General features: G+C 44.8%; 1 protein-coding gene across 1 annotated transcript in view; it reads right to left on the bottom strand.

Annotated features, from left to right (window-relative positions):
• Nucleotides 1–27,002, bottom strand: part of stard13b (StAR related lipid transfer domain containing 13b) — a 617,921-nt gene extending 590,919 nt beyond the window's left edge. Inside the window, exon 1 of the mRNA XM_068033490.1 lies at nt 26,984–27,002. The gene's annotated coding sequence lies outside the window, so the exon portion shown is untranslated. The remainder of the gene's footprint in view (nt 1–26,983) is intronic.
• Nucleotides 27,003–27,322: the final 320 nt, after the last annotated feature.

The following is a 27,322-nucleotide window of genomic DNA, read 5'->3' as shown; positions in this document are numbered from 1 at the left end:
ATCCAGGACAAAGCAGCCCACTTGATTGGCACCCCATCCACAAACATTCATTCCCTCCACCACCGACGCACAGTGGCAGCAGTGTGTACCATCCACAAGATGCACTGCAGCAAAGCACCAAGGCTCCTTAGACAGCACTTTCCAAACCTGTAACCTCTACCAACTAGGAGGACAAGGGCAGCAAATCGATGGGAACACCACCACCTGCAACTTCCCCTCCAAGTTACACACCATCCTGACTTGGAACGATATTGCCATTCTTTCACTGTCACTGGGTCAAAATCCTGGAACTCCCTTCCTAACAGCACTGTGGGTGTACCTACCCCAAATAGACTGTAGTGGTTCAAGAAGGCAGCTCACCACTACCTTCTGAAAGGCAATTAGGGATGGGCAATAAATGCTGGCCTGGCCAGCGACGCCCACATCCCATGACTGAATAAAAAAAAAATGTTGGGAAGGGTTGAGTTACTAGCAGGTAAGTAGCTGCTTCATTTTATACTGCCCACACAGCTGGGGCTGACTCTTTTGATCACGCTGCTGGGAGCAGCGGTGGGTGTGCAAAATGGCAAATGGTCCCACTTGTCCTGTAATTGGCTGCGCCGTGATTACGCAGTAGGTGGCCATTTTACATTATGGAGGCGGCCATCACCCCCCAAACTATGTTGTGGAGGTGGAAATGGCGATGGTATTCACGGCATCACCTGATGTAGGACCAGTTGCTGGTGCCATCTTTAAAAGCCTGCCAGCCCTGCATTCACTGTCTCCCTGCTTTCTACAGAAGCTTACTGAAGCAACACTTCTGTGCTGTTCCAAAAAGTTAAAGCTCAGCAAGCCGCCGCACTGGCCATCCTTCTGATCATGTCAGAGGTCCGAGCAAGGTTGGCTCCAAGGTTCAGTGATGCCTCCCTGTTTATTCTCCTCCAGGTTTCAAGGAGAAGGCAGGAGGTCCTTTTCCCCAGTGACGGCAAGGAAAGGTCCTCTCACCTGACCAAGTAAGCCTGGACAGAGATTGCGGAGGAGGTGAGTATCCATGGGTCACCTGACGAAACTGGTCCAGTGTAGGAAGAAGGTCAATGACCTCTTGCGTTCAGCAAAGGTAAGTGGCATGTTCCAAAATTGCTTGTTGTGATCTGGTTGTCACTACACGGTATGCCACATGGGTGCCACTGCCATTTCAAAGACAGGGAGGTCATAACAGATTGCTGGCAGATGACTGTGAATCAAGTCTCCCTAGTTAATACCTCAGAGCAAGTTAGACCCATGACAGGTTGAGTCAGTATGTCAGACCAAAGCATTCCCAGGTGTTGATGAAGCGCCCATGTTCATACAACCATGATGTTGACGTGTGGTAATGTTCAATATCTGTATCCTACACGGGCCCGAGCAGCTGACTGAGGCTGAGACAGCTGTGGCCTCTGACAGTCGGAGGACTCTGGGTGTCAAGGCTCATGCTGAGCGCCAGGTTGATGATGAGCCTCTGGTTTTGGCAGCACAGGGCATTCTGGAGTTGCAAGGAGAAATAAGGCAACATCTGGCGGAGATGCCAGAGGCCCCAAGTGGCCTTGAGCAAATAGTGGGGGCGTACATCCATGCAATAACTGCTGCCATGTCCCAGGCATATGAGCGCATGGCTTCATCCATCGATAGGATGGTCACCCTCTTGGAAAGCCACATTCCACAGATATGCCATGACCTGCAAACCCTCGCCTTGCCCATGAGGTCCACTCAGCAGTAGCAGGGTGAGAGAGAAGGACCAGGAGGCAGGAGAATATTCCAGCTCCAAGTACTTCTCTGGTAAACAGGGAGGCTCCAAGGAGCCTCGAGAGGGAGGAGGAGAGGATGCGCTCCACATCTCGGGAATCCACTCAGGGCGATTTGAGTGTTCACATGAGCTCCTCATCCCCTCAGCCAGTGAGCCAAACTCCAGCATCTACAACACCTGACTGCACTCCTGGACCAGTGCAGGAAGCCTGCAGGCAGCTAGAGACCTCCGGGCTTCAGGCACCCAGAGGACGCCCGCCGAAGTCATCCCAAGCCAAGGGGCATCATGATCAGCAGCCTGCCTCTAGTCCAGCTCTGTCGCAGGGGACGTACCATGCAGGAGCACACACAAACGTATAAGAGACCCTGACACACATGGGTATTCACGGGTGCAATAGATATCTCATGTTGAATGTAATTAAAAATTCGTTGGTTCAAATCCTTAGCCTCCATTGATGGATAACAGCATTCCACCATGGTGTGATTGTAACTACTGCAATGCCCTCAAACGCCTTACTACATTGGCAAAGTAAGCACTGACATCATAATCATGCTTATTGGCATGTTAATTTCATTACATGAATGTTGCCACATGGGCTGAATTGGATGTTGTCATTAATGCTGGAGGGCTAGATAGTACAGATGCAGAAAATGCACAAGGGTGAGTATATTTATTGCAAGTCATGGATTTTGGAAACTCTCCATTATAAGGCTCTGCCTTGCCTCGCTTGCATGCTGCCCTCCATCACTGTGCTAGGATCTTCCAATGCTGCTTGGCCTTGTGCGCCCTCCGTGTCCTCTTTGTCAAAGGAAGTCTCATACTCCCACATGTCATCCTCTTGCAAGGCCTCCCCTTCTGTAGTGCTATGTTATGTAGAACGCAGCACACCACAACCATGTGCCCTACCCTCTGTGGGGCATACTGAAGGTCTCCACCAGATCTATCGAGGCAGTGGAACCGCATCTTCAGAATACCAATGGCCTGCTCGATGGTCACTCTGGTGGAGCAGTGGCAGGAGTTGTATCGCTCTTCTGCATCATTGCTGAGATTCCTTACAGGTAGCAAAAACCATATCCTCAATGGGTAGTCCTTATCCCTGAGAATCCACCCTTGAAGGCGAGCGGGGGAGTGAAAAAATGTGGCAGAACTGCCGAAGTATAAAGAGTCTTGGCAGCTTCCCGGGAAGCAGGCACACACTTGTAAGAAGCTTTCTGTGGTCGCATACAAGTTGTACATTAATGGAATGAAAACCCTCCCTGTTGATGAACATGAGTGGTTGGTCTGTGGGAGCTTTGATGGTCACATGCATGCAGTAGATCAAGCCTTGGACCTGTGGGAATCCAGTAATGGCCCCAAATCCACTGGCCCTCTTGACCTGACTCTCAGGGTCTGTCCTGTAGCGCATATAGTCACCAGCTTCCTGAACACAGCATTGGTCACCTCCTTGATGCAGGGCGTGCTGCATATTGAGAGACCCCACACATGTCCCTAGTGGATCCCTGGAATGATCCAGAGGTATAAAAGTTTTGGGCCACAGGCATAGGGTGACCACCAAAACCCATTGGTTGCAAATCATCACTAAGCAATGCGCAGAGGTCTGCGACAGCCTCTCCGGACAGCCGTAGTCTATTCCGGTGGTTTTGCTCAGACATCTGCAGGTATGTCTGCAAGTTCTATATACTCGGTGCTGCATCTGTGCTCTTTGTTGCATTCTCAGATGCTGCTGCTCATATCTGGGAGGCTTTTCTTGGGCTGCAGCTGCCTCTTAGACCCACCTCTGGCAGATTCGCCTCAGCACAGCACGGGTTTCCAAGAAAATAGGGTGAATCATAGCCATCGCTATCCTCCTTGGACCTTCGGCTTCCTTCAAAGGTTAAGTTTACCTATCTGAGCAAACAGATGTTGGAATTTTTGTTACAGGAATCCTACATTAGCTCCAGGGTATGGATTGTGAGTACTGAGGGAGTTCTGCACTGTCACAGGTGCTGTCTTTCGGATGAGTTGTTAAACTGAGGGCCCATCTGCCTGCTCAGGTGACTGTAAAACATCCTATGGCACTATTTCGAAGAAGAGCAGGGGAGTTATCCCTGTTGTCCTGGCCAATATTTTTCCCTCAATCAACATCACAAAAAAAAACATTATTTGGTCATTATCTCAATGCTGTTTGTATGGGTTTGCTGAGCGCAAATAGTGACTATGCTTCAAAAAGTACGTCATTGGCTGTAAATTGCTTCGAGACATCCAATGGTCGTGAAAAGCACTATATAAATACAAGTCTTTCTTTCTCTTTAATTCTGACTCCAACCTTTTGGAGCATTAAACCTTACTCTTTTTCATGGTTTGCTCATTTAATTTTTTGATAGCCCTTGATTCATTTACAACATTCTAATGTAAGCCTTGCCTCAGTGGTAGCACTTTTATCTCTAAATCAGAAGGTTGTGTGTTCAAGTCCCACAGCAGAGACTTGAGCACAGGATCTAGGCTGACACTCTACTGTGGGAGCACTGAAGGAGTGCTACACTGTTAGAGGTGCCGTCTTTCCAATGAGACATTAAACCAAGGCCCCTATCTGTTTAAGTGGATGTAAAAGATCCCATGGCACCATTTAAAGTTCTCCCTGGTGTCCTGCCCAATATTTATTCTTCAACTAACATCACCAAAAGGGATTATCTGGTCATTATCTCATTGATATTTGTGGGAACTTGCTATATCCACAAATTGATTGATCCATTTCCCTACATAACAACAGTGAATACACTTCAAAAGTATCTCATTCTAATCCTGAGACTGTGAAAGGTGCTATATAAGTGCAAATTATTTCTAATATTTATATTTCTCACTTCCTCATAGCTTTTTCTACCTTTGCTAATGCGTTCACTAAATGAGGATCCTTCCTCTTGTACCTAACAAGATTCAACCTAAACATTTTTCCCAAGGCTCTGCTTAATCACAGGTGCTGATAATGCTAGTCTCCAGTTTTCTCACTGCACATGCTACGAATACTTTGAGAGACAACTGCATTAACTCAAACATAGGAATGTAGGAACATAGGATACTATGAGAGAACATTGTGGAGTTGGAGGAGGACTCTGCTCCTCCTGGCCCCATAGGAGTGATTAACCTCACCTTTCGCTGGCAGCCATCACTTAGGCTGCAAAATGCTGCTCTGCTCATCCCAAAGCAATTTCTGCCAGGGGGCCTAAAACAAGCGTTAGTTCAGTCATTGACATATGCAAAGGGCCTAATACTTACTTTTGTCAGCTGTATTACCTTTTATTACACCCCAACATCTGATTTGCTTTAATCAAAGCTGCCGTGCATTATTGTGATTCCTTCAATTTTTTAAAATCAACCAGGACGCCCAGGTATTTTTTTGTTTTCCATGCATATTATTTTCTTTTCATTTAAGCAATAGTCCCTTCCTGGGATTTGTCAAGCGGTTTGCATTTCTCCAAGTTGAATTTCATCTTCCATCTGTCTGTCTAAATCCTATTTAATGATTCTTGTTCTAATAAATATTGATTTAATTTATCTTCATTAAAATCCATTTGGCATTCTTCAGTTCATTTTTTTATATCTGCAGAATTCATCTAGTGACTGCCTCAAGACACTTTTTTAACATTTATCATACCTTCTGCTGCCTATTACCAAGCCAAATAGATAATTTGCCAAGTTTTTGCATCTGTAAAGCACAGAGGCATCCACACATTAGTCATCATGTAGCATGAATGTTCATTCTCAGACTACCAGAGAACATTGAAGTCTTACAGAAGAAAATCATTATTTACAGCTATTATACCATCTGTTCACCAGCCATTGAAAACACAGGTGCTATTGATGTTAGGCCAGAAGGAGGCGTTTCTCATGCATGTAGATCATGCTGACAAAATTGACTCTTTGCTCATACACCACAAAATGTTTCAAAAAGCACTACTACATCTGAATGGTTCCCTGGGGCACAATGGCGAGGCCTGAGGAGCACCAGATATTGTGTTGTTGGGCGAAGCCTCTGGAGAAGACAGTACAAAGATTTTTTTCATTCGTATGTGGGCGTCGCTGGCAAGACCAGCATTTATTGCCCATTCCTAATTGCCTTTGAGAAGCTGGTGGCGAGCTGCCTTCTTGAACTGCTGCAGTCCATGTGGGGCAGGTACACCAACAGTGCTGTCAGGAATGGAGTTCCAGGATTTTGACCCAGTGACAGTGAAGGTATGGCGATATAGTTCCAAGTCAGGATGGTGTGTGGCTTGGAGGGGAACTTGCAGGTGGAAGATTGGGCCTCTGCTAGCACCACAATGGTCCTCAAATAAGTAAAAGCCAAGGAGAGGGATCAGTGACCAGGGTGGAGGGGTTGGGATGTTATCACAGGGGGGAGTGCTTGGGGGCTTTATGTTCCTCCTAGCTCCAGGCATTATGTAGGGCTGGTTTCCATGAAAGCAACCAGAGATGGGTGCTGCAGGATAAACCAATGTTGCAGTGGCAAACTCAAACAGGAGTTAGGCACTTCATGTGCATATGCAAATAGACTACCACCACCTTCTCAAGAACAATTAGGGATGAGCAATAAATGCTGGCCTAGCCAGCGACACCCACATCCCATAAACAAAAAAAAACTTACCCATGGTTGAAGCAAGTGTTAAGTACTCATTTTGACAGGCAATGCACTTCTGGCCAAAAGTATACGCATGCTTACTGCCAACCATCTTGAGGCCTCAGTTGACGTGTTATAGCTGAAAAAACAAGCGCTTACGTGGCCCACTTATTTCTGCAGTATGCATCCAGATCATTTCTTACTTTTAGATTTTCTTGTAACAAGAAAATAAAATTCTGGTTGTAAATGATCAGGACAGTAGCCTAAATTCTTTAACATCCCAAAAAAAATTTGATTCGCTCCACGTGATATCAAGAAACGACTGAAGGCACTGGATACTGCAAAGGCTATGGGCCCTGACAATATTCCAGCAATAGTACTGAAGACCTGTGCTCCAGAACATGCCGCGCACCTAGCCAAGCTGTTTCAGTACAGCTACAACACTGCCTTCTACCCTGCAATGTGGAAAATTGCCCAGGTATGTCCTGTACACAAAAAGCAGGACAAGTCCAACCTGGCCAATTACCGCCCCATCAGCCTACTCTCAATCTTCAGTAAAGTGATGGAAGGAGTCATCAACAGTGCCATCAAGCGGCACTTGCTTAGCAATAACTTGCTCAGTGACGCTCAGTTTGGGTTCTGCCAGGGCCACTCAGCTCCTGACCTCGTTACAGCCTTGGTTCAAACATGGACAAAAGAGCTGAACTCAAGAGGTGAGGTGAGAGTGACTGCCCTTGACTCAAGGCAGCATTTGACCGAGTATGGATCAAGGAGCCCTAGCTAAACTGAGGTCAATGGGAATCAGGGGGAAAACCCTCCGCTGGCTGGAGTCATACCGAGCACAAAGGAAGATGGTTGTGGTTGTTGGAGGTCAATCATCTGAGCTCCAGGACATCACTGCAGGAGTTCCTCAGGGTAGTGCCCTTGGCCCAACCATCTTCAGCTGCTTCAATGACCTTCCTTCAATCATAAGGTCAGAAGTGGGGATGTTCGCTGATGATTGCACAATGTTCAGCACCATTGTGACTCCTCAGATACTGAAGCAGTCCGTGTAGAAATGCAGCAAGACTTGGACAATATCCAGTCTTGGGCCAATAAGTGGCAAGTAACATTCACGCCACACAAATGCCAGGCATAGACCATCTCCAACAAGAGAGAATCTAACCACCTCCCCTTGACATTCAATGGTCTTACCATCGCTGAATCCCCCACGATCAACATCCTAGAGGCTACCATTGACCAGAAACTGAACTGGAGTAGCCATATAAATACTGCGGCGACAAGAGCAGGTCAGAGGCTAGGAATCCTGTGGTGAGTCACTCAACTCCTGACTCCCCAAAGCCTGTCCACCATCTACAAGGCACAAGTCAGCAGTAAGATGGAATACTCTCCACTTTCCTGGATGGGTGCAGCTCCAACAACACTCAAGAAGCTGGACACCATCCAGGACAAAGCAGCCCGCTTGATTGGCACCCCATCTACAAACGTTCACTCCCTCCACCACCGACGCATAGTGGCAGCAGCTTGTACCATCTACAAGGTGCACTGCAGCAACACACCAAGGCTCCTTAGACAGCACCTTCCAAACCCACAACCTCTACCAACTAGAAGAACAAGGGCAGAAAATGCATGGGAACACCACCACTTGCAAGTTCCCCTCCAAGTCACACGCCATCCTGACTTGGAACTATATCGCCGTTCCTTCTCTGTTGCTGGGTCAAAATCCTGGAACTCCCTTCCTAACAACACTTTGGGTGTACCTACCTCACATGGACTGCAGCGGTTCAAGAAGGCAGCTCACCACTGCCTTCTCAAGGGCAATTAGGGATGGGCAATAATTGCTCGCCTCGCCAGTGACGCCCACATCCCATGAATGAATTTAAAAAATCCAGCAGTGATGGCGCATCAGAACTGAATTAAGTTCATTCTTGGGCCTCAGCATAACAATTCAGATGAGCTGTGCTCGTCAACTAATGCAGCTGACTGGTCAGGTTTTTATCAATGTCATCCGTGCCAAGGCCCGTAGATAAAGTCTGGGAGGCAGGCAAATGTTTGGGAGAGGGGAAAGGGTGTGCCAAAAGGGTGTGCCAGCTGTTGTTTTGTGGAGTCATGAGGAGCACTCCTACTCCTTCAGACTCCATTAAAATTATGCTCTTAGAAGTTTTGAAACTTTTTTTATGCAGTCTCCAGCAATCTTTTAAAGACATCTGGTTAGGCTACCCAAGACCTGGAGTTGGCCAAACAAATTTAACAATTCGGGTCTGAAGTGGACACACAAGTCAATTTAAAAAGTGAAATGAGGCTTGCACTCATTTCAGGCAGCAGCCAGGGATGACTAATAAAAAAGCCCCAGCCAATTTAGCAGTAGCCCAAATGCCCATGCAGATCAGGCTGAATTGGCTATTGTTGCACCAGTTTTAGGCTCATAAAATGGTTTCAAAAATGTTACATTTAAATTCCTTTTCATTTTTTTGAAGACCAAAATAGTAACTGCTAACAAAGCAGCAATTGTAGGCCTAAATGCAAACCCAATCTCAGTTCCACAAAGCTGTGTTATCTGGTCAATAACTTCAATACCATCAGGAACAATCACCTCAGATCACAGCAAACACAGTTTCTGTATGTTTTACTGTTCATAGAAGCATAGAATGATATCGCACAGAAGGAGGACATTTGGCCCATTGTGCCTGTGCTGGCTCTTTGAAAAACCTATCCAATTAGGCACACTCCTCTGCTCTTTCTCAATTGCCCAGCAAATTTTTCCTGTTCAAGCATTTATCCAATTCCCTTTTGAAAGCCATTATTGAATCTACTAACACCACCCTTTTAGGTAGTGCATTCCAGATCAAAACAACTCACTACGTAAATTTTCTTTTCCTCATGTTGCCTCTGGTTCTTTTGCCAATTACCTTAACTCAGTGTCCTCTGGTTACCAATCCCTCTGCCACAAGAAACAGCTTTTCCTCATTTACTCTGTTGCGAACATCAAAGATATTCTCGTTTTCTACTTGCTATTTCTTTTTTCAGAACCTCCTGAAAGTAGAGGGAACATTTACCCGCTGCTGAAATTGTACGCCTCCTACTGTAACCACAACCTCTAAGATTGTAATTTTCTGAAACAATTCTATTCTTAAAAGGGAAAGATCACACTGTGATTCACTTAAAATACTCTACAAACTGAAGGCCTTTTTGAAGGCTATTAAATATACAAATAATCATTAACATTTTCAACACTGACTTTGATAAAGGATGAAAATCAGCAGTGGGTTAAGGCATGTATTACTACAGTAATATTGTTAATTGTAATAATAGCGCACCCTTAGCACTCAAAGAGTTACGCATAGACCCGGGGGCTAGATTTTTGTTTTGGGGTCGGGACCCTGGCATCGAGTGAACTTTCGGGTCATGACCCTGCTTTGCGTTGGCATCGGATGCCCGACACAGTTTTTGTAGGGATGACCATTTAATGGTCAGGGAATCATCCAATTAAAGAAGGTGGATGGACTCAGAAGACTTGGGGACCAATGGGATGCCCTCTAGCAATGACACATCGGCAGCCCCACCGACCTATGTGGGAGCTGCAGATGCATGTAAGAAAGAGAGAGAGAGGGAGAGCATCTCAAGATGGAGGTGCCCTCTGAAGACAAGGTAAAAAAAGTTTTTAATTTAAAAAGGCCACAGCTGCCAGGCCATCATCATGGAGGGGCATCCCCTTCACTGGACGGCCAGTGGCCACACCTGTGGCAGCAAGGGAGGGGGTTGGGGGGGTGGAATGGAGCTCTGCCCCCCCCACTCCGGTCTGCCACTGGGAGCCTGCCTCCATTGCCTGGTCATGTTTCAGCCTCAGTGGGATGCCCGCAAGCTGACGGAAAAGCTCCAGTCGGCTTCTGCTGAGTGGCCTTAATACATTATTTAATTGACCTAATAGAGTACCGCCACTTGTGCGCGGGAAGCCATCACCCACCAGCTCTGCCTCGTATTGCCCAAGTATGTCCTGTACAAAAAAAGCAGGACAAGTCCAGCCCGGCCAATTACCACCCCATCAGCCTACTCTCAATCTTCAGTAAAGTGATGGAAGATGTCATCAACAGTGCCATCAAGCAGCACTTGCTTAGCAATAACCTGCTCAGTGATGCTCAGTTTGGGTTCTGCCAGGGCCACTCAGCTCCTGACCTCATTACAGCCTTGGTTCAAACATGGACAAAAGAGCTGAACTCAAGAGGTGAGGTGAGAGTGACTGCCCTTGACATCAAGGCAGCATTTGACCGAGTATGGCATCAAGGAGCCCTAGAAAAACTGAAGTCAATGGGAATCAGGGGAATAACTCTCTGCTGGATGGAGTCATACCAAAGGACGATGGTTGTGGTTGTTGGATGTCAGGCATCTGAGCTTCAGGACATCACTGCAGGAGTTCCTTAGGGTAGTGCCCTAGGCCCAACCATCTTCAGCCGCTTCAATGACCTTCCTTCAATCATAAGGTCAGAAGTGGGGATGTTTGCTGATGATTGCACAATTTTCAGCACCATTTGCGACTCCTCAGATACTGAAGCAGTCCATGTAGAAATGCAGCAAGACCTGGACAATATCCAGGCTTGGGCTGATAAGTGGCAAGTAACATTTGTGCCACACAAGTGCCAGGCAATGACTATCTCCAACAAGAGAGAATCTAACCATCTCCCCTTGACATTCAATGGCATTCCCATCGCTGAATCCCCCACTATCAACATCCTAGGGGCTACCATTGACCAGAACCTGAACTGGAGTAGCCATATAAATACTGTGGCTACAAGAGCAGGTCAGAGGCTAGGAATCCTGTCGGTGGTGACTCATCTCCTGACTCCCCAAAGCCTGTCCACCATCTACAATGCACAAGTCAGGAGTGTGATGGAATACTCTCCACTTGCCTGGATGGGTGCAGCCCCAACAACACTCAAGAAGATCAACACCATCCAGGACAAAGCAGCCCGCTTGATTGTCACCCCATCTACAAACATTCACTCCCTCCACCACCGACGCACAGTGGCAGGAGTGTGTACTGTCTAAAAGATGCACTGCAGCAACACACCAAGGCTCCTTAGACAGCACCTTCCAAAACCCGTGACCTCTACCATCTGGAAGGACAAGGGCAGCAAATGCCTGGGAACACCACCACCTGCAACTTCCCCTCCAAGTCACACACCATCCTGACTTGGAACTATATCTTCGCTCCTTCACTGTTGCTGGGTCATAATCCTGGAACTCCCTTCCCAACAGCACTGTGGGAGTACCTACCCTACATAGACTGCAGTGGTTCAAGAAGGCAGCTCACCACCACCTTCTCAAGGGCAATTAAGGCTGGGCAATAAATGCTGCCCTAGCCAGCGATGCCCACATCCCATGAATGAATATTAAAAAAACGAAAATGGTCTGGAGGCGGGAATATGCCAGCAACTAGGCATGCTGCTCTCCGATGCCAATTTTCAGGTCTTCCTGCCTCCGGTCCCACCGGGAATCCAAAATTCAGCCCGTGGTCAGCCTCAGACACCATTCTAGGATTATTTTGAGAAGATAACTAAATGGCTAATCAGTAAATTAACTGAATCAGAGATCTTTTGTTCTGCTTTTATTTATCTTGAGACTTCAAAGATTGCATTTTTTTATGAGCGGATTGAATATGCACAAACAGGGCCTCCTGTGCTCCAACAGGTACATAATATCTGATCAGGTGGTTGGCATTCTTCCATCTAAGAAAGACGATCGACACGCAGCAAACAATCCATTTATAATATATAATATCTGATTAAAGGACACAATTTATCAGTAGACAAATTTACCAACACTTTAGTGAACTCAATGTTTTAAACTCAACAAGATATTTTGGGGCAGGGATTTAATTCCCCTAAATTCTGGCTCTTTTCTCTCTCCCTTTCTCTTTTCAGGATTTCTGCATGTGTATACTTCCTTCTTTCTCTACAATGCAAGCAACGACTCTGAAGATTCCATATTAATATCCATCTCCTAATGCGAAGATGAATGCTGTCTTTCCTAACAAAGGTTAAAAAACACTCTTACATTTAAAAACAGAAGTCACTTACAAATATCCAATTTTCTCATGATATATGCTGCTTCATTTGCATTTTGCTGGCAGTAGTGGTGAACTACAATTTTTCGAGACCTTGTCAGCTACTTATAGATTTACTGGCTCAATTTTTACTTGGTGCCTGATGGAGAATGACAAGGTTGGAAATATAAATGGGAGGGAGAATGCTACAAAGAGGCTGAATGAGCTTGCTCTCCCCAAACTGACCTGTGATGTAAAAGTATCTTTTGGCCTCCACATGCAACAAAGTACTGAAATATACTTCATTTGTTTCATGTGTTAATCATTGCTAGCTTTAGAGTTCTAGCCAAAGAGCATAGAATAGGCTCAACCGACAAACATTTTCACAGGCTACAAAGTTTAGTTAGTAAGAACTCCAATCGACTACTGAGGCAAAAAAATCATGATTTTCACTCTATGGCTGACAAGAACATTTGGAAATCCTGGGCCTCCTACTTCTCTCACGGTTTTGGAAATCACTGATCAAACACTGCAGAATATTAATAACACTGACTTCAGGATTTACTGCCTGTTTACAGCTGAGACCAAGAGCAGAATTTTCCCAGCCCATTGGAGGCAGGTTCAGGGGCGAGCAGGGTCGAAAAGTCCCGGAAATTGATGTCAGGTTAAGATACCGATGTGATCCCGCTCTCTTTTGGCTTTCCCCAGGGCTGCATTGAAAGTGAAGGCAAACTGCTGCCACTTCCCTGACTTTTAATATGTGCAGATGCAATTGGTCTGAACCAGGGTTTTTTTCCCTCTCTTAAGCACTATATTGTAATAGTGTAATTGCAAGGGGAAAAAAGAGGCAGAAAAGCATATGCAAAGAACATGGAAATAAGAATGATGGAAAATACAAATCTTCAACTCTCTGAAGAATTTTTCAGGTAGGCTTACCGAGTTTCCTCCTTCTCTAATATAAAAGCAAAATACTGCAGATGCTGGAAATCTGAAATAAAAACCAGAAATGCTGGAAATACTCAGCAGGTCTGGCAGCATCTGTGGAGACAGAAGCAGAGTGTCAGGTCAGTGACCTTTCATCAGAACTGACAAATATGAGAAATATAACAGGTTTGAAGCAAGTAAAGCGGGGGTGGGCAAGAAAAAACAAAAGAGAAGGTGTTGATAGGACAAGGTCACAGAGAATAACTGACCAGAAGAACATGGAGCAAAGGTATATTAATGGTGTGCTGAAAGACAAAGCGTTAGTACAGAGAGGGTGTTAATTGACAGAAAAATTAACAGCCCTGGCCCCAAGCAAAAACATGAAAAAAAAGTGGGTAGGCATATTAGAAACAAACTAAACAAACTAAAATAAACTAATAAAAAAGAAAATATAACTAAAAATAAAAAGGGGGGCCCATCATGCTCTGAAATTATTGAACTCAATGTTCAGTCTGGCAGGCCGTAGTGTGCCTAATCGGTAAATGAGGTGCTGTTCCTGGAGCTTGCATTGATGTTCACTGGAACACTGCAACAATCCCCAGGACAGAGATGTGAGCATGAGAGCAGGAGGGTGTGTTGAAATGGCCAGCAACTGGAAGCTCGAGGTCATGCTTTCGAACTGAGTGGAGGTTTTCCGCAAAGCAGTCACCCAATCTGCATTTGGTCTCCCCAATGTAGAGGAGACCACATCGTGAGCAGCGAATACAGTATACTAAATTGAAAGAAGTACAAGTAGCGATTGCTGCTTCACCTGAAAGACGTTTTTGGGGCCTTGGATAGTGAGGAGATAAATGGGCAGGTATTACACCTCCTTCGATTACAGGGGAAGGTGCTGTGGGAAGGGGACAAAGTGGTGGGGGTAATGGAGGAGTGGACCAGGGTGTCGCGGAGGGAACAATCCCTTCGGAATGCTGACAGGGGAGGAGAGGGGAAGATGCATTTGGTAGTGGCATCACACTGGATGTGGCAGAAATGGCAGAGGATGAACCTTTGGATGTGGAGGCTGGTGGGGTGGAAAGTGAGGACAAGGGGAACCCTGTCACAGTTCTGGGAGGGAGGGGAAGGGGTGAGGGTAGAGGTGCAGGAAATGGGCCGGACATGGTTGCGGGCCCTGTCAACCACAGTGGGGGGGAATCCTTGGTTGAGGAAAAAGGAAGACATATCAGTGCTGTTGTGGAAGGTTGCATCATCAGAGCAGATGCGTCGGGGATGGAGAAAATTGGGGGAATGGAATTGGGTCCTTACAGGAGGCAGGATGTGAAGAAGTGTAGTTGAGGTAGCTGGGAGTTGGTGGGCTTATGATGAATATTAGTAGACAGCCTATCCCCAGGGATGTCAAGGAAGGGAAGGGAAGTGTTGGAAATGGACCATGTAAAGGTGAAAGAAGGGTGGAAATTAGAAGCAAAGTTGATAAAGTTTTCTAGTTCCAGGCGGGAGCAGGAAACGGCACCGATACAGTCATTAATGTACCGGAAAAAGAGTTGGGGGAGGGGGCCTGAGTAGGACTGGAACAAGGAATTTACGACATATCCCACAAAAAGGCAGGCATAACTAGGACCCATGTGGGTACCCAAGACAACACCTTTTACTTGAAGGAAGGGAGTGGAGTTGAAGGAGAAGTTGTTCAATGTGAGAACAAGTTCAGCAATGCGGAGGAGGTTAGTGGTGGATGGGGACTGGTTGGGCCTCTGTTCAAGGAAGAAGCGGAGAGCCCTCAAACCGTCCTGGTTGGGGATGGAGGTGTAGAGATATTGGACGTCCATAGTGAAGAGGAGGCGGTTAGGGCCGGGAAACTGGAAATTGTCAAAATGACGTAGGGCGTCAGAAGAGTCACAGATATAGGTGGGAAGAGACTGGACCAGGTGAGAAAAGATAGAGTCAAGATAGGAAAAAATAAGTTCAGTGGGGCAGGAATAGGCTGAAACAATGGGACAGTCCTGTTTGTGGATTTTGGGAAGGAGGTAGATGCGGGCTGTCTGGTGTTGTGGGACGATGTGGTTGGAAGCTGTAGGGGGAAGATCTCCAGAGGAGATGAGGTCAGTGACAGTCCTGTGGACAGTAGCTTAATATTCGGTGGTGGGGTCATGGTCCAGGGGGAAGTAGGTAGAAGTGTCGAAGCAGTAGTGCATCCTTACCCATGTAAATTGTGCTTGAGTGACTTTCCCACCATTTCACAGCTTTTGTTTGCAGATGAAGAAGTTCTCTTTACAATTGGATTGGATCCTGCCATTGAATTGACTGACTTTACCTATAATAATTGAGGACTGTAATGTGATGAGTGATAGGCTTTTAGCAGTGCAAGAGCAGTTTGCACATTAAAATTTCTAGTAAAATGAAGCAAAAAGGAGAGATACAGTCCCCATTTCTGCATGCTATTACAAATATCATTGGCATCAGCAATTGCGCAGTAACTGTTACTTGACTATTCCAATACTCTCCTGGCCAGCCTCCTATCTTCCATCCTCTGTAAATTTTGAGCTCATCCTGTTGTGTTTTTGCCTTCTCCAGCAATAAGATAACAATCTTGAGTTGGGTGGTGATTAAATAGTGGGTTCGTCATTATTAATTAAGAGGTTTTATAAGAGAGCTCTATAATATGCATGACTAGGTGACTAACGCAACGCCAACTGAATTATCACATGTTGGTTGATGTCACTTCCTGTGATAATCAAATGGTTAAAGTGAGATCACAACATCTCCCTTTCCCAAAATGGAAATACACGAAAGGTAAATTATAGACATGATGAAAGAGAACAGTTTTGAACAATATTTACATGTGCACTGGCTCTCATGTCCTTTAGTAAAGCATCCCTAAAACATTCAGCTGGTCTACTGACATGAACTGATCTTGTCATTGTGTAGCTTGTTTGAGAATTATGCAGTCATAGAGTGATACAGCACCGAAACAGGCCCTTCGGCCCACTGAGTCCACGCTGACCATCAACTACCCACTTATACTAATCCTAATTTCCCTCTCACATCCCGACCTTCCCTCAATTCTCCTACCACCTACCTTACTAGGGGCAATTTTTTTTTACAATGGCCAATTTACCTATCAACCCACAAGTCTTTGGCATGTGGGAGGAAACTGGAGCACCTGGAGGAAGCCCACACAGACACAGGGAGAACTTGCAAACTCCGCACAGGCAGTACCCAGAACTGAACCTGAGTCGCTGGAGCTGTGAGGCTGCGGTGCTAGCCACTGCGCCACCCTCGTCAACTTTTTCATCTTGACTTATATATGTGTTCTGGCAGTCATCCTGTGCTTGAGAAGTATACTTGCCACTTTTCTTTACTAGGTTTTGTGGATTGGAATGTGTTCTTGAAGCAATAGAGTTGTCAGGCATTCAACGGGAGAAATCGCTTTTTCTGATATCTCGCTCAAGATTCTTGTGCTTGCTGACACCATTGCTGTTGTTAGCTCCCTCAGCTGTCATCTGTTTCTCCTTAGTACTGCTCTGTCAGGGGTGATAACTTCATATGACCTTGGTTTGTTGCAGACTTTGGACACCTCCATGGGAAACCACATTTTCTCCTGCGAATGGATCACTCTGACCTTCTGACCAAACTGTAACGGTGGTGTTTGTCATGCACATCTTTCATCCTTTCTTTTGTTAACAGTTTGCCCTGTATTGATGAAGATTTCATGAAATGATGACTTGCAAGAGTCATCTTGATCTGCCTTCCAATATAATTTCCACCGGTGATGGTAATCCTGTGCCGATTGGTGTTGCCCTTAATGTGTAGCATAGCTACATGCAGATCTTGTTCAACTTCTTGACACTTCAAAGTCAATGACCTAACCATACATACCATCCTTTGCAAATCCTGGATGGACTCAACGGGGTCACATCCATTTTGGTACTGTGCCTTTGGCACATTGCTAATCTCATAGACTGTCACAATTCGAAGCTCACTACATGCTGGTAGCCCTGCAACTGCTGGACCATTACAGTCAACAACGTAGAATGTTTCTGTGACCATGAAGAGTTTCCATACCTCCATTCCAGCTTTAGTGTTTCCATACATTAAATCGGAATACTTTTGCACACATTGGCGCATTGAGTCTTGCATTTGTAGATTGCATCATGGCTTCCCATCTTGCCAGGTACATGTCCTTCAGTATTCTCAGTGGCAAAATATTTGCACTTGTCCTGTATTGACCTGGAGTTGCAGTTTGCGCTTCTCTGGGCATATGATGTCAATGGTGGTGAATGCTTCCTGTGGAGTAACTGCACCCATCTGGTGTGCATTTGTTACTGTCTGAAAAGCTTGCTCACTATCAGTGCTCTCTTTGTTACTCATGTCCTTGTCTATCTCATGGACATGTCTGCATTTCGATTGGCCTCTGGTGAATGTATCCCTGTTTGTCTCACAAGGTGGTGTTTCTTTATTGTCAGGTCATGGTCTGCCGTGATTTCTGGCCAATTTTCCAGTAACAGACCTCCTGCACAGCCTTGCCTAGAGCCCTTTCTTGCTACACACCTTGCAGTTATCCATGTGGAAGGCTAAAACCTGAAAAAAATCAAAGAACTTCACATCCAGTTCTGCGGCCGACCATTCATCCATGACCCAGTGCAAAATACCTTGGCATCACCTTCGATCGTACATTGACCTACCGGCAAAACCTCCAGAACACTGGAGGCAAGGTCAAGACAAGAGTAAATCTAATAAGTAAACGGACGGGTACCACCTGGGGCAGCAGAGCCAACACACTATGCATTGTTTCACTCACCCTGGTCTACCCAACAGCAGACTACTGCTGCTGAACCTGGCTCACGAGCCGCCACACAAATATGGTAGATATCCATTTCCGGGAAATCATGAAGATTATTTCTGGAGCATTGAGACCAACACAGCTCGAGTGGCTTCCTGTTCGAGCACGCATTGAACCTCCTGATGTCTGCAGGGAAAACATTCACTTCTAGAACCCCACCAGCTGACAGATCACAAAGCAATCCCATTGATACAGGACCTCAAAAAGCTTCCTTGCACTCGCCTGAAATCTCGTAGCCCATACTGGAACACACTCCAGACTCTACAAATCAACGACAGCCCCACCTCTCGATGGTACATCTCCTACCTGACTGCTAACATTACCAACCACAACCTGGTAACTGACCCGAGTGGTGAAGTCCCAGGTGTCAACCTCCCATGGAAAATCTGGACAACCATCAATCGCTTGAGGATGGGCCAGGGAAGATGTGGCCACTTGCTCCACAAGTGGAAAATGGGGACCAGCTCAAATTGTGACTGTGGCCATCCAAGTCAGACCATCACCCACATCTTGAACTCTTGCCCTGAGAGATCCATTCCTGGTGGTATTACAACCATTCACACTGCATCAACTGAAGCAGTTGAATGGATTGTTAACCTCAACATCAACCTATAACTGCATCAGATCGTACTTGCCACATATCTTACCTTGCTGAAGTGATCTGGTTACCTCGCCTATGGTTGTTGTTCAAAATGCTCCAATGCACTGCCTGCTTGGGGCAATAGGCTCAAATTTCCTACCTTCTCTCAGGAGACTTTCAATGTCATATCCTTTTTCTTTGTCTAATAGATCTTTCTGAAAAGCTTCTATCGGGGGAGATGCAATGACCAATTCCATAATCCTTTCGAATAACTCCACATCCGAGAAATCTCAGACTTTTCCTTTCTCACGGCATCTGCTTACGAATTGATTGATGGTCTCCTTGGACTGCTGTCTGGACGCCATGGATTCTAAACTAATCTTGACCTTCAGCTGGTGCAGTTCAGAGTCTCGCTGGGTCCTTCTGGTCCACTTCAGATAGTCCCGAGGTGTTGATATGATGCAGCCCTTCATTGCCAATCATGATTTTTATTTTGATTGATTGCTTGTCCAGCTCAGTGACAGCAAGATCCAAGAAATACAACTCCATGTGTTGCTTGAAGAGTTGAGGAGATCTTGGGCTTTCCAATTCATTGACAGATATTCGGTAGTCATAGTGCCAAATTTCTTATCTGTAAGAATCCTTAGTTGAAGCTTTTCCCTCTAAATGACTCCCTCTGCTTTTTTTTTTTGAGGCTTTCCCAGAAGGTGAAAAACAAATTGCAGGTCTGCTGTGTCTACAATGTCAGACTTCAGCCACACCTGTGCTCAGTGCCTGCAGTGTGGGCTTTCAGCCCATGATCGGGGAGACTCCGCCCACAAAGCAATTATGGTGGGAAAAAACACTGCACATAATGGCGGTGCTGCCCTGCAAACTTGACGTGAACCGACTCTGCTCACTTTTCCTGAGCCTGATTCTTGCCTTTTCTCGACGGCCCCTGTCAAAATAACAACTACCTATCGTGTGCTCACACACACGAGCACTGAATTCAACAAATGGTTGTCAAACCTGACAGTGTCATGCCATTGTCACTATCTCCAATGATGCAACACTTTGTCCTGTCTTCAATGGACCTCAACAGGAGAAATTGAAGTCCACTGAAGACAGGACAACGTGATGTTCCTGCTGATACCATTGCTGAGCCTCTCTGCGGTACTGCTACTTCAATGCATTCTGCTACCTCCATGCTGTGATCTTCAAATGCACCTCGACTCTACTAGGTTGTGAATGGTGTGCTCAATACTTCAAAAGCTTCAGAAACCACAAGCTCTCACCATATTGTGTTATTGCCTTCTTCAACGATAAGGTACAAAATAATCTTGAGTTGAGTGGTGATCAAGTGGAGGTTCTTTATTGTTAAGTAACAGGTTTACAAGAGCAATATAATACACGTAAGACTGGGTGACTAACATAACCCCAACTGAACTATCCAATGTTGGTTGATGTCAATTCATCTGATGATTCGTGAAGTACTCGGACTGTTAAAGTGATATCACAATAATCCAGAACTCTGCTACCCACATCCTAACTCCATCAAGTCCTGTTCACATATATGCCTGTGCTCCTGGACCTACATTGTCCAGGTCAGGCAATGCCTTGATTTTAATATTCGTGTCCTGGCATTCAAATTCCTCCATAGCTTTGCCACTCCCCATCTTTGTAATCTATTTCAGTCAATTTTCATTGTTTCACCACTGGCAAATGTGTTTTCAGCTGCCTAGGCCCCAAGTAATTTCCTCCCTAAAACCTCTCTCTCCTCCTTTAAGTATCTCTATAGAACCTACCACTTTGACCAAGCTTTTGGTCCTGTCCTCACTTGTCCTAATACCTCTTTTAGAGCTCGCCTTCAAATTTTGTTTGATAATGCTCCTGTGTAGCATCCTGGGATGTTTTTACTACATTAAATATGCTATCTAAATGCAAAATGTTGTTGTTGCACCAACAAAGCAGGTTAGATAAAAGAAGCAGATGTGGTCAGTTACAGCAAATCGTAATTACTGAATGTTCTACAAACACAGAATGTGTTGCAATTAGGAATAGTTACTAAAATACTGAGAAATTTGAATCGAATGAACCAACAAAAGGTTTGAGAGTTGAGCCCTTTGATTCAGAAATTGTAGACAGTAAAATGTCAAGCAGTCAGATCAATTTTTCTCATTAACAGCATGATCTGGTTTTGATCTGTACATTGGCTTGTTTCTATATAATGCTGAGACACGAGATTTCAAAAGGTTGATCGATGAGAATGATGCAGAGCATTACTGTACTAACACACAGCGTCGCATCATGATGGGGCCCAGATCTGCAATAGTAATTCTAAAATTGAGCTGTTGGAGAAGACACTGAACAAATGTCAGGTTCTACCCATAGGAATGGGGAGATGGGAATTAAGCGTTGGGATCATATCAAATTAGAATTCTCTAGCTCAGCTCATGCACTTCAGTAATGAACAGGATGCGTCAACGCGAGAGCACCTCATTGTACGGGTCAAGTAGGTGCAATGAGGTGAATCTCGGATGTCCACCTGCCCATGATACTGTGTACCAGTCATCACGACTATGCTGGCTTATCAGTCTGAGGAATGGCAACTCCTGGCTAAGGGAATGCCCCGAGAATCATCTGACTTGTAAAGGGGGGATGGAACTTCTGCCTCTTAAAAGGGAACAAGAAAACATTTTGCAACAGCAGAGATCCAGAGAAACTTTGAACATGGTAAATAGTAATAAATACCTACAGAGTGGTCAGGATGACAAAATGCCTGGGACCTTTGATAACTGTGCATGTTCCAGAAAGCTGGGAAAGCAAGACCTCCCCTCACTTTTGCAGAAGAAGCAGAGCTTTTGTTCTGGGCCATTTCAGGATTGAGTGCACAGAGGTCTAGCTCCACCTCAACACAGATACAACACAGGACTACATGCATGCTAAGCAGTGGAAGCAGAATGCGATAGACAAAGCTAAACGATCCCACCACCAACAGATCAGATCAAAGCTCTGCAGTCCCGCCAAATGCAGTCGTGAATGGTGGTGGACAATTAAACAACTAACGGGAGGAGGAGATTCCACAAATATGCCCATCCTCAATGATGGTGTAGCCAAGCGGGTCAGTGCAAAAGACAAAGCTGAAGCGTTTGTAACCATCTTCAGCCAGAAGTGCCAAGTGAATGATCCCTCTCGGCCTCCTCCTGAAGTCCCCAGCATCACAGATGCCAGTCTTCAGCCAATTCAATTCACTCCATGTGATATCAAGCAACGGTTAAAGACATGGGATACAGCAAAGACTCTGGGCTCTGACAACATCCCAGCTGTAGTACTGAAGACTTGTCCTCCAGGACTAGCAACGCTCTTAACCAAGCTGTTCCAGTACGGCTACAACACTGGCATCTTCCCGACAATGTGGAAAATTGCCCAGGTGTGTCCAATCTGGCCAATTATTGCCCCATCAGTCTACTCTGAATCATCAAAGTAATGGAAGGTGTTGTTGACAGTGCAATCTGGCAGCACTTACTCAGCAATAACCTGCTCACCGATGTTCAGTTTGGGTTCCTCCAGGGCACTCGGCTCCAGACCTCATTACAGCCTTGGTCCAAACACAGACAAAAGAGCTGAATTCCAGAGGCGAAGTGAGAGTAATTGTCCTTGGCATCAAGACAGCATTTGACCAAATGTGGCATCAAGGAGCCAGAGTAAAATTGAAGTCAATGGGAATGAGGTGGAAAACTCTCCACTGATTGGAGTCATACATAACACAAAGGAAGATGGTTGTGGTTGTTGGAGGCCAATCATCTCATCCCCAGGACATTGCTGCAGGAGTTCCTCAGGGTAGTGTTCTAGGCCCAGCCATCTTCAACTGCTTCATTAATGACCTTCCCTCCATCATAAAGGTCAGAACTGGGGATGTTTGCTGAAGATTGCATAGTTTTTAGTACCATTCACAACTCCTGAATATCGGTGAGCAGGTCATTGGTGTGTTGGTGCCACTTGATAGCACTGTTAACAACACCTTCCATCACTTTGATTATTGAATGTAGGCTGATGGGGTGTTAATTGGTCAGATTGGATTTGTCCAGATTTTTATTCACTCCCTCCACCACCAGTGCACCGTGGCTGTAGTGTCTAGCATCTGCAAGATGCACTGCAGCAAGTCACCAAGACTTCTTCAACAGCACCTTCCAAACCTATGACCTCTACTACCTTAAACGACAAGGGCAGCAAATGTAAGGCAACACCATCACCTGCAATTTCCCCTTCAAATCACACAGCCACCAGACTTGGAACTATATCACCGTTCTTTTATTGTTGCTGGGTCAAAATCCTGGAACTCACTTCCTAACAGCACTGTTGGTGAGCCTACACCCCAAGGACTGCAGCTATTCAAGCAGATGGCTCACCCTGACCTTCTCGAGGGCAATTAGGGATGGGCATTAAATGCTGGCCCAGTCAGCCACGCCCACAGCCATCCCATGAACAATAATTTTTTTAAATATCCCAAGAGGCTCTCACTAACAGACAGTAACCAGCCATCTCACATACTCCTGTTATTGTAAGACATGTAAGTGCCAGGTTAGATTGGACATTAGTCACACACTGTTAGAAAAGGGAAATAGAGAAATGCTAAACATTCATTAGACAAAAGTATTGCAATTATGGTAATAAATTGGTTGCACTGCAGCTGTACTGTTTCCAGAGAGTATTCTTGTTATGAGATTGGATAATGTATCAGTAGGTGACAGAAATTAGATCTTTGGCAGTTGAGAGCACGGTGAAAATTAACAGAGTATACTAATCCAGTGGGTACTCAGCAGTAGGTCTCCTCAATGAGAACCTAATACATGGCCCTAGCAGCTAAGATGTTTTCGTAACTGCATCTTCAGTTTCTTCCTGCTTAACTGGGATGTCTCCTTGATGCTGTTCATTGCTTTCATGCTCCATGCTGATGCCTCATTGGAAGGCAAATTTGGGAAACATGCAGAAAACTGTGATGATGTACAAAATTTTTATTGGACTATATTGCACAATACCCTCAACTCAGTCTAGATATCTGGTGGATATTTGTACATTGTTGTACAAAGCTCTGCCATAACCAAGGGCTGCAGAGCCTAGCCCTGGGAGAAACATTCGACTTTGGCAGGGGCACAAAATGGGTGATAACAGATTGGTCATGTGTTATACCCCTCAATGAACTGTCCTTTCTATTCAAGACATTGAAGTGGAAAATTGAGCAGGACTTTTTAAACAGGCAACCAATCTATAGCCACACGATTCTGCATCTCTGACAAAGTTGAATTTTACCCTCCAAGTCTCTTTGGAGCCAATTTTGCTTTTTAAAAAAAAAATTACTGGGGTATGGTGGATTGCCTTAAAATAATAGCATTGTGACTGCTACCTAAGAAATAAGACTTTACCTATATGAACTTATGCAGGTGGCTAGACAGGTTTAGTTTTAGTTTTAGAGATACGGCACTGAAACAGGCCCTTCGGCCCACCGAGTCTATGCCGACCATCAGTGTACACTGATGGAGTGCTAGCCTTTCCAGTTGCATGTTGTGATCTTCTGATGCATTCTGATCAGCCTTGCATCATTCAATTTCTTTGCTCCATCTTCCTACAAATAACATAAGTAAAAGAGGGATTGCCAGGGGAACAGCCAATTTCTCAAACAGAAAATGTCTACACAAGACCTCAAATGCAAAGTTCAGTTATAAGTGGGCGGATTGTGTTCTACCTAGTTGCACCAAGCTCAAACATTGCTCAGGAAATGTTGAGCAAGAGAAGCAGGAATGCTCATCCTCAAGACTGAGGCCCAATGCCAGCCCATTCGAGGCCCTTCTCCTCACAGGGCCACTTTGTAGACCCCAGCACCCCTAGCCCCAACCTGCCAGTCAGCTAAGTATTAAGACCAGATAATACCCTATGCTTCCAAAACCAGTGAGCTGCAGCGTGGCACCTATTTGACACCCACAGTTCTCCCGTGGCATTAAGTGAGGCCCGATTTGGTTCAGGCTTCATGCTAGCATGAGCTGGAAGGCAGAGCAGTTGCCCCACAATCATGCCAGTTTCAAGTAGATCAAATTAGTGGTCTATTAACCTATTTGTTTTCTCTGCAGAACATTTTCCATCACTGTTAAAATGCCTTATAATGTCCCAGTAAGTTTTTTTATATCCAAACTGCTTCCTCATGACACCATAAAGCAGTTTTATCACTTTATAATGTTTGGCTACTACATTATTGAGCCACGTTCTGCAAAGAAATTATATTTGAAACTTCACAGAAGACTTTCGGTGCAAAGTTAATGCTCCAGTCAAGGGCCTGGATTTTGCTCTTGCCAATAGCTTGCAAGAGTTACTTCTAGCGACTAGTTTTCCCTCTGTTCAATAATTTCATTAAAAAGTAAATGTAAGAATTAAACAGAAAACTATGAGAGCATTTTACGTATGCATAAAATGCCTTATACTCACATCTACTTTTGCTAAGTATGGAGGAAAATATATCCCTAGATTTTTGGGCATATTTTACCTGTAGATACTTTAGGAAATTTAATCCACTGAATAGTCCCATGACAATAAAGAAACGAGGCGAGACACCCACACACTTATTAGTATCTCTCAGTAATCACTAGTTACTCTGTTTTATGTGTTACAACTGCTGGTTAAAAGACACTCCGGGTCTAGGTATTTTGAGTGGATTTTCTCACAACTGCTTGCATCAGGCAGAAGGTGGCCAGAGAGAGTCCACTGTCTACTCAATGGAAGCAGCCAAGGCCAGACCAATTTTCATGGTCGGGTCTCACTACCATTCCATCAGCGAGCTGCTCATGCATTGGAGACAGCCAAAATCTAGAGGCCCCATCGTGAAACCCAGTTAGTTCTGATAAGTTAAGTGGGGGGGAATGGGGAGAGGTCACTCAGTGAGAAGGCCACAGTGGAGTGATTTTTGTGGGGCCAACTGTGTATTAATGCTCCTCCTAGTCCCACAGGAATCATTGACAAACCTGCCTTCCCCTTTTATGGGTGGCCCTTTAAAGACCACTTGTCAGGCTGCACAATTCCAAGTACCAATGGATAGAATGAGCATGGTGCACGCTCTTCCCATTGGTGCTTCAACATTATATAGGCTCCTATTAACATCACAGGATCCTGATTTTCTTGTGCGAATGAGGCTTCTGGCAGGTGTCTGGGCCACCAATTTCAAAACCCCAGTCAAATTCATGGATGCCCAGATGTCAATGGAAAAAGGATGGTTAAGTATTGTGCTGTTATTTTAAACAGAGCTACCGGCCTGTTATCACTTGCCGGAGGGGATGAAAATCAGTTTAACTAACATCATAAAGTTCTGTTCCAGTAAAACCGCTGCCCATAAAGCCCAATATATTCGTATGTTCCAAAGGCTGAAATTAGGCACAGTTCTACACAAAATACCTACTCATGGACTGTCTCTAACCAGGAATTCTAAAGCTTAAAACAGTGTTAAATGATGGCTAACACTCATTAGTAATTGTATAAATGTCTTCTATAATAATTGCTGTGATTATAATGCAGTAGGGTACATTTGTCCTTTAAATGTTCAATTATGGTGATTATCAATAGAATTTAGCACTAGGGGTAGCTGGCTACCACAGGTGCCTAGAGTAAAATTCAAGCCCAAGTCATCACAATCATCTCCACTGAAGAAAAAAATCTGATCAAAGAATATTTTGGGTAAATGAACAAATTAGCAAACCACATATTATCCTCAGCCAGTGTTCACCCCTATTAATTGAATGATTCCTGATGTTTGCACCTATTCAGTAAAATCTTTTGTGCCTAAATTACATATCTATCATGTTTTACAACCCAAATTATACACAATTACCTTCTGTTATTTCCAATAATTCCTAGTTACAGTAAATTTAAGATTTAACAGCTTAAAATTCTAAATGTAAGATAATTCCAGATATTGCACACAAAAAATTCAATTTTAAGCTCCTTGTAAATGACTAAAAGTTAACATTCAGCAGTAGTTAGCTGTGTTAGAAACAAACACATGCAATCAAATCTGCACTGAATGTTCTGCTAGATTACCACTTTTAAGATTGTAAATATTCTTCCTCACAAACATTGTGTTTGATATCAAATACAACTTGGAAAACACTTACATTTTTGCATGTAACTGCAGTACGGAAAAAATAATATAAGGATTACACAAGGTCAACACAGTAGCACATCTGAGATCTCAGCAGTTGATAAATATTCACTGCAACTTCAACACTCACATGAACAGGAACACTGATTTATAACTATGTCCGGGTGCATGTCATTTTCAAAAGTCCATGATTCAAAAGTCAATCAAAAATCACTTGCGAGGAGTTTAAAGGATGAGCTACATTGGGTTACTTCATAATAACTAGCAGCTGGCCACTAATAATTATAGATAGTCCAAGACTCAGGTGAAGGTCACCTCAGTTTGAGGTTCGAAGCTGGTGTACCAGTGAGCAAATAAGATAAAGCTTGTATGCCAATATGTTAACCCTATCAGTGCTGTATTTCTTTTCACCTTTGAAAAATAAAGTGCTAGATTTTCCATCATCTTTTAACTTTATCACATACTTACC

Source organism: Heterodontus francisci, chromosome 6 (genome assembly GCF_036365525.1).
Source record: "Heterodontus francisci isolate sHetFra1 chromosome 6, sHetFra1.hap1, whole genome shotgun sequence".
Taxonomy (NCBI): domain Eukaryota; kingdom Metazoa; phylum Chordata; class Chondrichthyes; order Heterodontiformes; family Heterodontidae; genus Heterodontus; species Heterodontus francisci.
This window is presented reverse-complemented; position numbering and strand designations above follow the sequence as displayed.